The sequence below is a fragment of the Agelaius tricolor genome, unplaced genomic scaffold, assembly GCF_023055355.1.
Source record: "Agelaius tricolor isolate 1412-34295 unplaced genomic scaffold, bAgeTri1.0.p SCAF_6, whole genome shotgun sequence".
NCBI lineage: Eukaryota > Metazoa > Chordata > Aves > Passeriformes > Icteridae > Agelaius > Agelaius tricolor.
Window position 1 is genome coordinate 26930711 of NW_027269266.1, and position 17645 is coordinate 26948355.

The 17645-nt window shown below is 36.8% G+C and overlaps 1 protein-coding gene across 6 annotated transcripts in view; it reads right to left on the reverse strand.

The window, feature by feature from the left end:
• Positions 1-17645, reverse strand: part of DGKB (diacylglycerol kinase beta) — a 378935-nt gene that overhangs the window by 300858 nt on the left and 60432 nt on the right. The window lies entirely within an intron of this gene.

Here is a 17645-nt window from a genome sequence, read left to right on the forward strand (position 1 = left end):
GAGCAAATATTAAATACAGCATAAATACCAAATATACCAGAATAAGATATAAAATATTAAATACCACGATATACCAGCTTTCCTGCGGGAATACTTGTAACTAATAAATATTTTGTCCTATACAGTTTTGCTCAAAATATTTCCATACTGTATTTGTCTGCAAATAGTTTTATATGTATTTCCAAACTATTTTTTTTTCAATTCCAAGTGCTTATGTTCAGAATTCATTAAAAATTATCAACTGTTTATGATCAAATGTATCTGGACACACTTTATGGAGATGTTCCCGATTTAGCAACAACCACTGAAACAGCAGATATTATCTTATCAGTAAACTTAGTTCCTTATGATTTTAAAATTGAATTGCTGTAACTGGATTTTTACCCAGTTATGTTGGAATTCAGCACTTCATGGCCTTGTCAGAAATGCTACAAAGCTTCTAACTGTCCATGCCAAAATAAAATAGATTCTGCAGTTTGCTGAGAAGTTCACGTAAGAGCTATACAAATATTAACTATTCCAACAAAATAGTAGGGGCTTGATTTCCAGAACATCACAGCATTGCTGGTCACTAGTGAAAATCAACTGTTGGTACCATTACAAATCAGTTCAGGGGGAAAAAAAAATTCAAATTGTGGGTGCCTTCTCATCCCAATTTTACGCAGTTTCTACCCCTGTAGGACAGACCCTCTGCCCTCTGACAGCAATGCATTACCAACACCACTCCTGGAACATCAGGTAGGCTGCTTTTCCTCTAATTTTAGCTATCTGAGAGCCAGGTACTTCATCTGAGATTGTCATCTCAGGCACTCCCTTTAATCATCACAAAGAGACAGGTGGCCCAGGCAGCAATTAATCCTTCCAGTTTCAACATAAGCTTAAAATGTGATGAATTGCCTTCTGTGGTATTTATCTTTTATTGATTACAGAGGTTGCCTAGAAGACCAGTTTAGACTAGAAAGCTAATTTTAGACTGCAAGTGGAATCTCTTCCTATGTCTAGCAATGTATCATTTATAAGGGTCAAATTACAAAAAAAAAAAAAAAAAAAAAATTCAGACCAAAAGAGACCAACACAGCAATGGAATGAGTGCTAAGGAGGGAGATGTTGGTAGCTAAGAAAGAATAGAAAAAGGAGTCATGAGAGACAAGAAAGGAAAAACAAAAAAATTACGAGGAACAGAAGCATGGGTTAAAAAAAACCCACATTAACCTAATCAGACAACAGGTTTGTTTTTTTCCTCTTGTTATATATATACAAGTCTCATCACTGGACAAAGAAATTCATGCAGACACTAAGGAAGACACCTCAGTCCCAGAGCTTTCATTGCTCTCAGACCCTTCATTGTGAATAATTTGAATGCATACACTATACCATGAGCAAGTGTCTAAGTACAATAATAGCTGTCTTGCCTTTAAAAAATTTGTACCAGAAGAAATTCCTCTGGTCTTCATCTCCTCTGTTAGAAAAAAACTATGATGAGTTGGAAGATCTAGAATCTGATCAAATACATCACATAATTGTATAATATAACTGAAAAAATAACAAAAATTAACAGGAGCATTGAGATTGGGATGAAAAATGAAACATTAATGTGAATAAAACTGGTCAAGTACAAGGCACATCAGCCCTCAAATCTCTGAATCAATGTCAGTGCCTGAAAAAGGTCAGAAACTACAAATGCTAAATGCGCTATTTATATCAATCTGCCTTGTGAACTTCAATACTTTTACTAATCTCAAGAAAAAAACAACAATGGTCAATTGGCTCATTTTAATCAAATTAGAGATGTTTCTGGCAGTTGATTAGATTGTGTTGAAGACAGTTTTGTATCTTCAAGTAGGCATATATTTTTTATAATCTTGGCAACTGATTTGATTTTACTGATTTTTTTAAAATTGTATTTGCATAACTAATTTAACATAACCAAAATTTTCTACCACAATTTCATCCAGTTTTACTATTTGCATCATCCTTAACTTCATTAGCTTCATTACCTACAAAAACTAACATTGCTGAACACCGTAAAGTTAGAGATGATCTTGATTATTGAATATGCATATTTGTGACAAACAGCTTACCACCAGAATTACTACAGCTAGCAAGATGATGATGCTGTACACTCTGGTCCTATGAATCCATCCATATGGAATACGTTTAGTTGACCTCTGTCTACAAAGTTTGTTGCCTACACAGTTCATCAGCAGGGAAAACAGATCTAAATTACCAATTCTGATATACTTTTCCCCACAACAGACACCCAGGCTCTACAGCCTAGAACCAGAGTTGTAACAAAACATACATGTCCTGAATGAGATGGCAGCAATGGAAAAAATGTAGTATGGACATGGCTGCTCACAGGAAAGAAGATGTGGTTTGTGCCTAAGACAGCAGCTATCATGGAACATACAACAGAATTTAAGGTTACATTTTTATTCTGGACAACTCTCAAATGCAAGTTCTGTCCTTAGAAAGGGAAGCCTGTGGGGGACATAGTGGATCTAATTAACCTAATTAATCCCAGTGTACTTTGGGAACAGGAAAGGAGAGTCAGGCAGTGCTCTAAGGGTGGCTCACTGGTCTTTGGACTGCAGCCAGGTCATGACTCCACCTCAGTACATGTGATGCAGAAATACATAGACACATGCTGGGGAAGATTTCACCAAAAGGAAAAATAACCTTCCAGTTACTTCCTTTCTTCAGTTTCCTGTTAGGTTTCTGCTGCAGAGTCCCAAACAAGGAAAGATCCCTGCATCACTTAGTTTTTCACAGTTGTACTTTTTACAGTGACATTTTCCCATTTTATGTAGATAATATCATGGTTATAAGAAAACAAACAGCATACAGATCTTGATGACAAAGGTCATCAATGTATATTTGTGTTATTTGTTAAGGCATACACTGGAAGATCACCTATATACTATTCAAAAATCCAAATTTCTGTAAAAGAAAATATTAGCTGTTTTGTATTATCTTTTTCAGAGGTGTTTAATATAAATTCACTTCCTTACACATTATTTTAGTGCTCTTTAAGTACTTCAGGAAGGCTATGCAGTGAGAAACTTATAGATAAGTATATGAAGAGGAAAGTAGTATCAACAATAATACTATCACATAGGAAAAAAAGAATCTTGAACTACAACAAAAATCAAATGTGATTCTGCTAGGCAAAATAAAGATCAGCAGCTCTAAACAGATCACACACAGTGATCTGACCTGTTCATGCAGAGATAAATTTCTTTGAAGAATACAATACAGGATACAGTTAAAATACATACAACGTCAGGTAGGAACTTTCCAGCAATCCTCTAAGAGTTCAACCTATTCTGGGCAACTCAGATTTGCACATACATTTTGTTAATATACACTTAGGCAAGATTCACAGCCCTCTCAGCCAGACACAAAGCAGGCCTTACAAATAAGAGAAATTAGAAACATGACATTAACAAACCATTCATTTAATCACAAAAAGAATTAGAAAAAAAATCTTCCTCTTCTAGCCACTGACTATAATAAGTCTTAGAACTTCACTCTCCTTTTTATAACATGTTTTCCTTTATGGATTTGAGAGTTTATTAAGTGTTCTGTCAGGATTCCTACCAGGCCACATATCCAAACTAGGAAGCAAAGCTTTGTTAAAAACTATACAAATCAAATTACTTAGCATTCAGCCAACATTGCTAACCAACTTAGATTTCCAGGAATTCCCCATGCCACCGAAATCCTCAGCTGCTCTTCAGAAGCCTGGCTGACAAAAGAAAAATGAATATATTATGGAGGAAAAAAACCACAGAGGCAAATTCCCCATATGCCAACCTCACGACTCAATCTCATTCCACCTCATCCAGTCCTCCCCGTAAGGAAAGATGAGTTTTTGGAGAGCATTCAGGGCAAAATAAATTATATCAGTCCCACAAAACTGATCAACAACACCAATTTCAGCTTCGAACTTCAGCCATGGAGACATATCCAGGTTCTCAACCAATCCAACACAACTCCATGGAAGGCAGGAGAGCTTCCTCTGAGGTCCAACCTCACTGCCGTGTCTGAAAGCACAACACTCATCTTAATGCATGCCTTAAGGGACTTATTTCTGTTTACCATAACAGGAACACTTAGAACAGCCTAGAAACTGGCTCTTGGACTTGCTCAGCCATCTCCTGCTTTCCACCTGCCCTTCCATAATGTCCACCCCACACACAAGTCCAACAGCTGCCAGTTACTCTGTGAAGGGGCACAGGGTAAAGCTATAGCAAATTTCCTTCCACAGAAACTCCAGCGTTCCATAACAGAACTGATTAATGAATATTGCCTGAACCATAGGAATAAATAACATAGAATATTTTATACCTTAATTGCTATGGAGGCTGCAGCAATTATGCCTATCAAAAACTCTTCTGTACAGAATGTGCTTGGTATTTCCTTTAGTGGGGGTCCTACATTTTCACCATGGTTAGTTAGATCCTGTGATTTTCAGTGTGGGTGACATAATGGATTTTCCAGAGGAGAATTTTTACATGTCAGATAACACACATTTACGAGTCTGCCTGAACATTTTTTCTGTTCTTCCAAAAAACCCAAAACATATTAACAGTAATTAATTTCTTGCCTGGAAATGTAGGTATTATGTACAGGTATACAAGACATATGTAAGTGTTCCTGCAATTGATTTTACACTTTGTAGAGAACAATGGCTCTACTGCCAGAAATACTCCAAATTTGCATGGTTTAAAGTTCAGTATGAAGAGCCTGATGGGCAAGAAATTCTACCAAAATATCTGCTAATCACCATTCTGGTTTCTTTACTTTCAAATACAGAAGTAATGTAATTACTTATAATTGCTGCCGGATTAATGGCACGAATGAAAAAAATGAAGCCACATAACAAAACACAACAGTTTTTTCCTACTGTACACTGCATATTTTACATAAAAACATCCCTTGTTTTGCACTGAATTTAGTACAGAGTCTTTTTAGTGTTACACTTTTTTTCTTCAATTTAGTAAGAGATGTTTACTGATGTAAATTAATACAATTCTGAAATATAAACTATAAACGTTGACACACTGAAATCAGTGATAGTTTCTGTACCAACCTGAAAATCTCTCCCTTTAAAGAAATGACTAGCACAACTCAAAAGCACATTTGTTCTACTGACTACTTTATTCCCAGGTGTACTAGTCTGGGACATGTAAAGGCATCCATTTAAATTTTAATACAAAAGATATGGACTGTATTCCTCAGAGAAGCAATTACTCAAATTCTCTTTCTTGAATTATTTATATGGAATATATCAGTAAACACTAAGAAGACACGCAGCACAAACCCTATTGTGGCATGCTAAGCAGAATACTTGAATCTTTCTGAAAACATTACACCAATACTACAGTTTGTGACAGGGAAAAATATTAGCAACAAAAATGGAGCACTGACAAAAACCAATCAGAATGCAAGATGGCAACATCCCTGAGTACAGTTAGGACTCATTTAAGAGCAGTTTAATACTTGAAGCAAAGTTGTTAAGAAAAATAATGTTAAAAAAAGGGAGATACCAAAAGGAGAGTATGGAACAAAACCTAAGAGAAACAAGTGATGCACAATACAGCTGCTCACCGAAGAGCAATCAGCCTCTCCTGAGCAGCAATCAGCCAATTCCTCCCAGCTTATACCCTCAGCATGACATTCCATGATATGGAATATCCCTCTGGCTAGCTGCCCTGCCTACGCTCCCTCCCTGCTCCTTGTGCAGCTCCTCACTGGCAGAGCATGGGAAACTGAAAAGTCCTTGACTTAGGGTAAGCACTACTTAGCAACAACTACACACTCTGTTATCAGCATAATTCTCATAGTAAATCCAAAACACAGCTCTGTACCAGCTACTAAGTTTAAAACTAACCCTATCCTAGCCAAAACCAGGACACTCTTTTAAGGTACTCCAAGTACCTTAACTTCATCATATGAATTCATTTAAAGCAATTTCTGATTGATCCTAAATTTTGCAAATGTTAGGCTTGCTATTTCCAGGTTGTTACACTAATTACCTACCAAGTTAGAAGAACAATATTCAAATTTCTCAGCATTTTCTTCACTTAAATAAATATTGAAATAAATGAAACCTGAGGAGAATCTGGGACAAGGAAATACCACAACATACTTTTGCTGATTCATCAAAAGTATATAAAGGCTTTTTTCTTTCTTTAAATAATACAGCTGAACAAACTAAAAAATAAAAAAACACACCACTGGAATTTATTTTATGCTTATGAAAGAAGTACTACATAATTCAAAAATCTCCTCCAAATGAGAGTCATAGAACTGTTCCCAATGTTAAAAACATCTCAGTAACAATTTTACAAAATCAGATTTAAAAAGTGAAAATTGGAAAAGAAAAGTTGAGGAGTTACTCATCCTTAATATTTTATATCTATGACTAAACCAGAACATTTTTCCATAGGCTACTAAAATTTGAAACCCTTTTTTTATGACTAAATGATCACATTGAATAATATTATGATTTTGTAAGTGACTAATTAAAAACATAATAAAACTAGGAGGGGTAAAAGAAAAAAAGAGAGAAAATAAATTGACCCAGACAGAAGTACAAAATAAACTGTTCAGACAAAAAGATTTCTAGACAGCTGGTAGGATTTTGAAATTGGTGAATTTAAAAAAACATACTATTTCAATATTAAAAGTTTTAAAAGAAGGCTGAATCACTAAAGCTTAGACTGATACTCTTTAATAAATAGAGAAAAGCAATCTGGAACAGAAAGCACTGAATTTTATAGATATATCTATGTAATCTATAATAAATTCTCTGGAACACAGCACATTAGGCTGTCTACTAGATAAATCTCTCTGATGAGAGGATGAATCAGTCTCTCAAACAATTCTTTCCACATCACCCGCCACTACTTCTATAAATCCACTGAAACTCCTCCAAAATCCTGGATTAAACATCCTGAGGACAGCCTCTGCCTTCCAGACTATGCATCTGCCATCTTCCCCAGGAAAGCTAGCTCCAGAAGTGCCTCCCTCGATATGAGCTCTACCCAGACCTGCCCACAACCAGCATCACAAGTATTTGAGCGCATATAAACAGAGGTTAAGGTCTTTGACTATTATCTGCCACACGTTCTTCCTCTTTCCTCTAATTCTCTCTCATGGCGCAACCTCTAAATTCTGCCTAACAATTAACTTTTGTTGTCAGTAAACTACAGGGATGTTTTTTGTTTAACTGTTGGATTTAATTAATCTCTCCATATTTAGGTGCTCTAGGGGTGATTTCATTACAGAAGAGCAAAGCTGAAAAGCATAATTTATAACTGGGAAAGAATTCAGATGATCCATAATTTCCTGGGGCAGAAATTCCTATTTCATGCTCGGAAATAAGCCTCTGAAGAGATGTTCTTTAGTCTTATGACAAAAATGTTCCACAGCACTAGAGGAAAAGATTTGTTAACTGCTATCCTCATTCAAACGCTTTGTGTAATTTTAAAATAAACTGGGAACAGGGCAATGGAATTCCTCATAAAAAAACTCGTGAAAATACAAATCAGATTTAATCAATAGGAAATCTGTATAGAGAATAAAGACAGGTTACCAAGCAGGTTAAAGAATTTCACAGGAGAAGTTCATGCTAGGTAGTTTTCTATTATGTGGCATGTTTATTTTTTTTCCCCTGGGGAGAGGGCTGTATGGAGAAGTTGATTAAATTATTGCAGTCCTGGGATATGAATAGCTGGCACTGCCACTCTCCACTGGGATAGCGTGGAGCCTTCTAGACAACTACAAATGGCTTTGTATGCCTTCATTAGCTTTACTATAAAAAAGTTCAGTGATAGTGAGATACCAAATGGGTTATCAAAGGACACCTATTAAAAGTTGTCTACAAGGACATATCTGCATCTGAAGTAAACAATGTGGTGGCAGCAGTATCTCGAAATACAATTCCCTATTCACCCAAAAAACTCCTGACACATTCAAATTCAGCTCTAAGAGGACAATAACATCTAGGTTTGTGAAGGATCAGTGAGCATTGCCATTTGCATGTTCTAGAATTTGCTCTGATGATGTGTCCATACTGACACTAGACGTGGGGATGCACAAGAGCATGGGTGAAGCATGAGTGAGAGCAGTTTTACTGAAACAAAGCAAGAAGGGAAAATCCAAGTTGGTTCAGCACCACAAGCATCTAGAGCAACTTCTGGACCTCTGTCTGACCTCTTGTGCACATGTCCAAGGGATGCAAAAGTCCAGGCTGCCACAAGTCCACAGTTCTCAATACAGGAACCATTACTTAAAGGCAGCTTGGCCTCACATCCTTCTACAGCATAAACACACCTTGAGTCTCTTTTTATATCCTCAATGGTTTCCCTGCAGTTCATATACTGCCATTCAGTAAACTGAGACAGAGACTGGCATTTGCAGAACTACACACTAAGATCTAGTGAGAGAGGGAAGTGCATTTTATGACTGAGGGTCCTTCATTTGTTTGTCTGTCTGTCCTTCCCACCCAGACAGACTTACAAATGTAGAGACTTCAACACATTGCTCCAGCTTTCAGATAGGAAAACCCTACATCTTCATGGTTAACTGTTCTGATTTTTTTTCAGAGGTGTATGAGAAAGCAACAGTGAAATTTATGTCCTCCACCTACTGACTTCAGTGTACTACTTACCTCAGAATCCTTGGTAGTTAAGGAGTGATAATATTCCCATGGAATTTTTAACAAATAAAAATTGGTATCTGATTTCACTTTTAATTGACAAAGGTACATAATTACAGTTTTATACAATTTAAGTTTGTGTTCTTTTTCCATGATATTAAGTTCTCGATATGAAAGCTTACTTTTGTTAATTTGAGTTTCTCAGTGCTTTTCCCATCTCAAAGGGAAGAAGAAAAAAAGTTGATCCTCTCTCCTTTTTCCGTTGGGAATCCTTTGTCTGAACTAGCTTACATTAGGCTTGCATTTTAAATATATTTTTTCTCTTGAGAGAGTCTCTGCATTTCTGTTATCTTTTTCTAGCATGTTTTTCTCTGGAATTCTACCTAATTATTTTCTCTCTTTAAGTGTTGCAATTAATTCTCCTTAGATTTAGCTTATGTTTTTACACATTTGTCCTTGACACTGAAATTACTGGAACTTCATGTACAATTCTCTACAGATAGGAGAAGAATGGGACTGGCAGTAAGAAGTATTTTCTAATACATGAAGCTTTCATAAAAAAAAAACTTTGCTCAGGTCTCAGAACAGATGCGGGAAACTTCAAGCTAAGTGAATGTAAAGATCAGTTTAACTTATGGCACATTATTGTATGGTTCAGAGAAAAGGGTAGCTGGTATCCTGTTGCAGGTCTGGAACACACACACGTAGCCCTTCAGAATTTGGCTGGAGTTTTGCTTCCTTTGTCTATAGACAGCTAAATACATGCTGGGAGGACACTGGTGGGACTTTGCCCCTCCTGACATCTTGAGGGCAACAGCATAGCCTGTCTTCACCAGCCTGGGAAGACAAATGCCCAGTTTTGCCACATTCCACTTCCTTTTTCCTACAGGACTGATAAACTTGGGAACAACCTGCTTAGAAGCAGTAATAAACCACACCTATATAGATCTGAAAAGAGACATAGGATAAACACGTGGGAAGTATCGTTTTACTCCAGTGAGCTACTCCCCTTAACAGTGCAGTTGTTGGATAAAAAAAATCTGAACCTGCTTAGTAAGATTTCAGCTTGAAATCTGAAACAATTTCCCCTGACTTTGCTGAATGTTGATGCTTGTGTTTCCTCATCATCCGCAATTCCCCTGGGGACCCACACAATTTTGCCCCAGGGAGTTTTAATCCTATCCACAAACTGTAGTCAAGAGTCAAACAATTACTAAATATTCTTCATGCTGGAACACTTTTATAGTGCAGGTCAGCCTTTTTTTGCTATTACTATATTTGCCATAAACTAAAAATCATCTATATGTTTACTTCTGAATCATAAACATCATCATGTAAACCATTAATCATTTTTGTGCAATTCATTTTTAACAGAGTTTTAAAAAGCAAAACATAAACAATGTTTTATACATTTCCTTTTCTTTTCTTTCAAAGTAAATAAACAAATGCATCTACTGAGGAATGAAACATTTAGTCTATTTTGAATATATTTTTAAGCTTTACATCAAAACAGCTTATATATTAGAATATTATAACTAATGAAAAGCCAGAAATCAAAAAGGGTAATAAAGTGAGGAAAGTAGAATAAATACACAAACACAAAAAGAAACTCAATGATTCATTGTTGTTTCTGTGCTTAAATTGTGTAAAAATTCCTTTTCAATGACAAAGAAAACAGCATAATAAAATGGATGGCAACTGGATAACACTGCATTTGTGCTTCTATATGAGGAATAATTACATGATTAAATCTCTTGGATTCCACTCCCACACAGAACAGAAGTATCAGGTAAGAGCACTACCATTCCTGGTAATACTAACTAGAGATGTACTACCTCCATGAATTTATATCCTTAACTTGAATAGAAGCAGCAGTAATTGTAAACAATTGCAAACCTGTATCTATTGCACTATTTCAATCTATTTCTGCCGTCAACCTGCAATCACTTCTGCTGGTTTTGTTGATTTCTCAGCCGAAACACTGGGATGAACACACCACAATTGGTGCCTTGCAAGTCAGGTGTTCAAGTCCTTCTTAGTTGTTTCCTTTGCTTCCAAATTTATGATCCTAAAACTTAACTTTTAGAACATACCTGTGTAACTACCTTAAGTCAACTGAAGGTCTACTCACTAAAACAAAGGTGTCTCAAGCAGAAATGTTTAAAATTTGTTTTGCACTGAACATAAAAGAGTTTAGCAAATGGTCCCGTAGAACTTCAATATGATTCTGAATATAGCAAAATTACCTACAATATTTATGCTCAGCTTTGTATTACTAAAGAGAAACTACAAAGAAAAAACTTGTAAGTTATGAATAGGCACAAGCTTTTTAAGTCACATTTCATCTTGAATTGGTTTTCAACATCTTCACCTTACATTTCCTTTATATAGCTCAGTATGTACTTCGCAACTATTGTAACAGTTCTTCCATCTACTCCTACAAAGTCATCACTAAAGGTCTGAATGCTTTATGAGAAGGTTGCATATGAAATATTTATATTAAAGAGCTTGAATTCCATTGAAATCTTGCAAGACAGGAATATAACAATTTTTTTTTAAAAAAAGCAGATTTTTTTAGGGGTAAGAAGTATTCTCTTTTCTACCTTTCTGATTCGATCCATGGAAGTTTTCAAACAAAGAAATTTTCCAAAGTTCCTTGTGTTGTCTACTCTTACCAACAGGCATGTAAAACTCACTGCCATCAGCTGGAGAATGTGTGAACTTTAAAAACAGCTATGTTCATAGAAATCAGAGTCATAGAATGGTTTGGGTTGGAAGGGGCCTTAAAGATCATCCAGTTCCAACACCCCTGCCAAGGGCAGGGACACCTTTCACTAGACCAGGTTTCATAGAGCCCCATCCAACCTGCCCTTGAACACCTCCACAGATGGGGTATCCACAACTTTTCTGGGCATCCTCCAGAGCCACACCAGTTCCACTGCCTCACCAGCCTCACAGTAGAATATTTGTTTATTAAGTGATTTGTTATTTATGAGTCATTCTATTCACATGCCCTGTATTGAAATATACACAATTGAATCCTTCTACATATGAAATAAGCCTAAGAGAGTTTGCTCTACTTATACCCTCTTTTTATCACAAGAATATCACAGCTATGTAATCTGTAAGTCGCTCAGTTTACTAATGTCATCCCATTTTGGTACAGCTCAAGTCACTTAAAAAAAAAAAAAGAGAAAAAGATTCTATTTATATTTGCTATTTAAAAATCAATTCATAAGAAGTTCTTTTTCCAAAGGCTGTAGTTTAAATGATAAAGTTATATTTCCTCACGTAACAGAAGTTTTATCTTCTGAGAACCTTTACCGAATATCATCTGAAGCCTCATAAACCCTCCATCCTCAAAAATATAGGATAAACTTGCTTATATGTTCCAATGGATATTCACAGAACTGATTTTGCTGTACACAAGTAACTTTTATAATGAAGAGGTTTTGCTTATACTTGCAGTAGATTAAGACAACCCCTCTGTTTTCTCATTTGAGGCATACAGGGGGTGTTTTACTCAAGAAAAAATTGCTACCAGCTGTGAGAAGAAAAAGCAAAGAAATAAAAATCACCATCGAGAAAGGCGATCCACTCTCAGGTGATAAGCATCCATACAAATCTGTGATTCAGAATTTGAGGTACTATTGTTTACACTTAGCTGCTTAGACTGCAGACAGAAATCCCAGAGTTAAAATGAACTGGGCAAGTGAAATTATGCAGCCTGGGGAACCTATTGCTTTTTTGACCCAAACGACAGTGTCTGCACTCTGACATCCAGTGCCCAAACACACTTCATTTTTCTGCTCATTCTTTACAACCTGGATAGACCAATGGAACAGTTGAAAAATGTCAAGTAATAACAACAACATAACTAAAACTTCTGTGCTTCATTATCAAAGCAGAAACTGAGATAAGATTTACTCACTGGAGGGGGGGAAATGACATCCAGGGGGACTTTGAAAGGCTTATGTGGGGAGTCCATGCAAACCTCATAAAGTTCAATGAGACCAAGTACAAGGTCCCAAACCTAGGTCAGGGCAGTTCCAAGCACAAATACAGGCTGGGCAGAGAATGGATTGAGAGCAGCCATAGGGAGAAAGACTTGGGATATTCAAGGACAAGCAGCACAACATGACCCAACAATGTGCACCTGCAGCCCAGAAAGCCAACTGTATCCTGGGCTGCATCCAAAGTAGCGTGGCCAGCATGGCAAGGGAGGGGATTCTGCCCCTCTGCTCTGCTCTGGTGAGACTCCACGTGCTGTGCCACATCCTGATCTGACCCCCCAAAAATGCACATGGACCTACAGGAGTGAGTCCAGAGAAGGGACACTAAGATGATCAGAGGGCTGGAGTCCCTCCCCTATGAAAACAGAGAAAGTTGGGGTTGTTGGGTGAAGAAGGCTCCAGGGAAACTATGCAGCAGCATTTCAGTAACTAATGGGGTCCTACAAGAAAGATTACTTTTTCCAAGTGCAGGTAGCAATAGGGGAACTTTAAACTGACAGACGGGGGTTTAGGTTAGATATTAGAAAGAAATTTCTCACAGTGAGTGGTGAAGCACTGGAACATGTTTCCCAGAGAGGTGATGGATGCCTCATTCCTAGAAAAATTTAGGGTCAGGTCAGATTGGGTTTGAGCAACTTGGTCTGGTAGAAGGTGTCCTTAACATTGGCTGGGGAGCTGGGGGTTGGGGGTTTGAAACTACATGGCCTATAAAATCCTTTCCACCCAAACCATTGACTATAGCACAAACAGAACAATGGTACAGACCAACTTTCTTTTAAGAGCAAGGAATAGAAAATAAAAAAAGGAGAGAAATACTCCAATTTACAGAAATAAAGTTAAGAACTGAAATTTCTAAAATTTTGCTTTTTAACAAATTACTAGATCTCAGCTGGCATTACTTATTGAATTTCAAAGTCACTAGGAACACTGAATGAAGCATTTGTTCTTAAATAATTTGCTTGCTATCACAAAGGAAGCATGTGCAGAAAAGTCAGGAACTGAACTGAGATTTGTAACTGAATATATTTGAACGCATACATCATGCTAGTTTATGCAAGTCAATAGAACAGTTGTACTTCTTAACAGCTTTATTTTTGTCTATCATACCAAGTTGGAACTGGTAAATTTAAGTCTAAATGCATAACAAATGTATTTAATAACTTAAAATAGAGCTGGAGATTATAAAAATGATCATGGTTATTTAATTAACCAAGCCTCAGAATTTTAATTAAAATTCCCTGTCTCTCACGTATGGTTAGCTTTAGTTAACACACCATTAATTAACACATGAAGTATTCATCAAAGGAAGTAGATACTTTTGATGAAACCTTGTCATTTACAGATTTAACTACATATACACAACAATAGCACCACTCCAAGAAAACTGGGGCTCTTTTTAGATTACTTGAGGTTTCTACTGTGGTTTGCTTCAGGGTCCTGGTTTTGCAGTCACCCATGCTGGGGACCTGGTTAGAAAATGTCCCAGCTCCCATCCAGGTCCCGCAGCTCCATCCCTTAGAGCAAAATGGTGCTGGGGGAGGTGCCCAGGGCTGAGCCTACACCCCAAGGACCAGAAACTCTCCTAATGTATCCACTTGTTCATCCCAGTAAAAGCACCCTAAAAAAAAAGGAAGATGGAGATTCTGAACCATGTGCCAAAACCAAATACAGATCACTTTGTTTTGAATCTCAACTGCTGTTCTGTGTTCCCCGTGAGGGAAGAATAGGTTTGTACCTGAAGAACAGTAAACAGAAATTATGAAAGCTGTTGATGCTTGGAATACAAAACTGCAAAACCCAAATCCTCTGCTTTTGGAAGCAAAGGAGAACTCAGTGTATTCGGCCTTTTTCAGATTTTGTCCTTCTTAGATACATAAAACAAAAGATTATTCAAGAGATTATTACAGATGGCTAATGTTTGCTAGCAGTTTCCAGTTCTCAAGGTTCCCAGGCACAAACTGCATCACTAGATTTAGTTTACATTTCTTAAATTGGCACAACTAAAATAAGAAAGTTATTTCTTTTGGCATCTTAGAAGAATTAAAAACATTGATCTAGTATACCTAAAAATTCACTGTAAAATAGACTGTTGTAAATACATATACATTATATGTTTATGTTTCACTTTTATTCAAGGTAACTTTATTGAACATAACTGTTATCCTGTCATTGTTAGTGTTTGGAAATCTACCTATGATACAGGTGAAATTATGAAATAAATATTTCTATATGGACACATCAGAATATTCTGATGAAAATAAATATAATGTCAGGTACTTTTGCATATTTCATCCCTACTTTAATTATTCACAAAATTTATCTAGCCTTTTTAATAACAAGTATCAAAAATAAAACCAGCAGATCTCCTTTGTAGCAGTTGCTTAATTAATTACTAAATCCAAGCACAGATAGTAGATGAGATAAATCCACTGATTATTTTTGAATCAGAAAGATTATTCTATCGTATTGCTATTTTGTTATCTATGCAGTATTCCTTGGCTTTATGGTCTTAAAATCTATCCATATGAAATAAAATGTTCGAGTAAACTGTATTAACAAAAAATGCATATTCTTTTTCTGCCAAAAATTCTAGGGAAGAAAGGTCAAACATGTCTTCTTGACAGTCACAATTTCAAATAATACTGTATTTATTCATGTTTAAAATTTTGGTTGTACTACATATTCCTGAATAGTCAGAGCAGTTACTGTACCAGCATTTTCAAAATACTCCAAAAGCCCCAAAATATTTTACTGAAAATAGCAGGCTTGCTTGCTTGGCAGAGTTATGCATACTTTTCAGATCTATCAAATGTTGCAAAAACACATCCTCTCTTTTACCGGACATCACAATTGCTCCATTTGTGGTAAATTTGCCCTGAGACATAGAATTTTCCAAAGAAAATTGCATTACAATGGCCCACATCATGTCATCTGTTTTAAAAACTCTCCAGTGACTTCTGTGGAGGATAGTCTTAAAAAATAAATGGAACAACATGTCCCAAAGTACTTTTTCTACCTAGCTTAAATACTTTTCATGAAAAATATTCTGAAAAATTTAGAAAGCTGTAACATTACCACTAAGTTATGCCCTTAATATTCATCTATTCCCAAATGGCTGAGAAGAGTTCATGGACTGACGGTAACATAAGGGAAAGAGCTCCCTGGCTGCAGAGCAGGAAATGATCCCCACGATGCAGGGGCTGCAGTGGGAGCCCCAGCTTTCCCAGGAGATGAGTCCTGCTGGCTCCCTTCCCTTCCACTCACCCCTCCATCAGTAACACCCTGTGATGCTGTGGCAGCAGCAGAGCAGCCAACAGCATCATGCATGTCACAAAAAGTAAGCAGCCATGGAGCCACAGTCCTGGAGAGGCACAAAGGCCATGAGCAAAGAGTTTGGGATTTGACAGTCTAATACTACCCCCACGTTTCACCAGTGCCATCTTAGTTCTTAGACAAGAAACAAAGCAAACAGTGCAGATGACACAGCCACACAAAGGCCCATGGACTGGGGGAAGGAGTGGGACAATTATTTTAGCCTGTCTCAATACTGTGAACAAATTTCACCATGCCAAATACCTTAAATGCACTTCACCTGCTCTACAGAACATCAAGAAAGGAAAACATATTATCATGTCTTGATATTGTCTACTCTCTTTTAAGACTATTTCTCTGACACAAAGTGCAACTATAAATTTTAATGCTGCAAGAAGACTATGACTTTGCTTCTTTGGTTACTTTTGAAAATGAGATCTCTGTAAAACACCAAAGTATGCATAAAGTTTAGATTCCTGATTATATAAACAAATACTTTATATAAAGAAGCATACTATCCTTATTTACACTGTACCAGATCTGCTACTTTGTAATAGATACACAGAGAAACATGCCCAGAAATTCCCTGATGAAGTCATCTGAAACCCCTTTCAAAAGAACAATAACCTTCTGCATCAGTACAGCTTCATATTATCTCATGTCTGATTTACAAAAAGAACAAAAGTTCTAATGAACTTCATTAAATGGCTGTTATCTAATAATTCCAATCTTTTCATAGCACAGCCAATGTTCTTAGATTATTAGTAGTTGTTAGGCAAATTTTACAGATATAAATAGTAATTCTAAAATACCCCACATGTATATTGAATCTACCTCCCATCCTCCTAGCCTTGCAACACCAATTCACAGAGGTGATCTGGGTTTGGGATTGGCCTGGTTTGGTTTTGTTTGAATATGAATGATGTAAGGCAGCATTTCTTTTTCATATTTAGAATGGCTTTAGTCATGCAGATGATATGCCTGTCAAAATAGGTCCAAACTGGGATACTAGCAATAAAAAAAAAAAGACATGCAAAACATAATAAAAAATTTCAAACAACTTGATATGAAATCCCAGTAATTGTAACATCAACATGAAGACACATCTTTCTTTCCCTTGCCAAAGAACCTTTTATGCCCTTGACACCTTCCAGACTGAGAGCCTCTAATTTATCCTTGATCCCACTATGCTTCTTTCTTCTGAGCATCGCTTCACATCTCTCTAACTGGATGTTGCTCCCTCACCACAAGAGTTTGTTTGCTCCTCTTGGGCTCTGGAATTTCCTAGGGATTGAGTTTATGCCCTCAAAGATTCCTTGCTCTACCCATTCCAAAGCCACAGCACATCAGCTCAGCGGTCCTGGCTCCTTTCACCCTTCAGGAGGAGTGTGACCTTCTTGAATATTCCTCCTCCTATTCTTTCATTCTTGTGATTCAAGAGAACCCATCAGCAGATGCAGTGCTCCTTCTCTGATGAGCAAAGCGTGATCACTACGTTTCCACTCAGGTCAACAGGCTTTTGAAAAACCCAACAGCATTTCCAGAGTATCTCCCAAACACACAATTTATCACTGTGTTTTAACCCATCAAGAAAGCAGCTCTAAACATCTCTCTCATACATACACACAGAAGTGGAGGGAAAAATTACAGAA